The sequence below is a fragment of the Empidonax traillii genome, unplaced genomic scaffold (genome assembly GCF_003031625.1).
Source record: "Empidonax traillii isolate 1590-97213 ecotype Southwest subspecies unplaced genomic scaffold, ASM303162v1 scaffold562:size474401, whole genome shotgun sequence".
NCBI classification, from domain to species: Eukaryota; Metazoa; Chordata; class Aves; order Passeriformes; family Tyrannidae; genus Empidonax; species Empidonax traillii.
The window spans coordinates 311,337-312,437 of NW_020955755.1; positions in this window are offsets into that span (position 1 = coordinate 311,337).

Consider the following 1,101-nt stretch of genomic DNA (forward strand, 5'->3'; position numbering starts at 1 on the left):
AGCAATTTTGAATCTGTGAATGCATTATCTCTATTAGTTCACAAAAATCCAGACTCCTCTTCCAAACTCCACTCTCCTGAGGAAAAAACCCTCAGAGGTTACACCGAGTTTGATTAAGTTAATCAGACAGAAAACATACTCTGAAAAGGGCAGTTGTTAATGTTGTAGGGAAAGAGGTTTAGACTCTCTGTGAGACCAGTCCTGGTTTCTGAGCCCTACCGTGGGGATGGGGAGCCACCCTTTGGTCGTCACTGTAAGTGCAAAATCAATATAACACCACGAGGGCTGTGGGTTTCTGCGCTTCGAGGAGGGTTCTTCGTAACCACCTGTAGATTCACTGGTCTTCCTGCCAGATATTCCAAGGGTTGCCTCTGGTTTAGCACGATTTACAGAATCTATCTCACCTCGCAGGGATGACAGGGATGAGGAATGAGCTTGGGGGAGGCTTTGAGCATTTTATGGGCTAAATGTTGTCATTATGCTGTCACATTACTGATGCAGATCAATGGCCACAAATCAAACGTCCGTAGCACCATTTCTCTCTAAAATGAGGATTAAATGAAACAAATCGTTTGCAGCTTTGTATGTTCCTCTTCCAAATGCCCAATATTTAAATAAATGAAGAGGTTCCACCTGAATTACAAACTGCTTTGCTTTTACCTCGTGGTGATTAGCAGAGTGATTAATAGAAAAGACCATCAGACTGCCACCATACGATTTCAGCAAAATGGGCTGGACATCAACGTGGAAAAGCAAAATCCTCAAAGAATGGAAAACACAGATATGAAGCCCAAAGAAAGGTCAGCCGACAGGGCAGGAAAGGAAACCCATGGAAAGCAGCCAGGGAGATTAAAGTTAAGCCCCACACAACTCTTATTTCACATTGAAAGCCACAAACCATTCCCGGAAAGGAAGAAACTTTTATGCTCTCTCTTAGCCTTGGTGGGAGCAACCTTCTTAAAACGCTTCTCTATTTTATGAGAAGGGACTAAGTTCCCAGAGTTTTCCATTTACTCCTCCCTCAGGACTTTGGAAGCTGTTGTTCTTTCTTTCAACTTGGGATCATCTTCTACCATAGTCAAAGGGGAATCAGCCCATGAG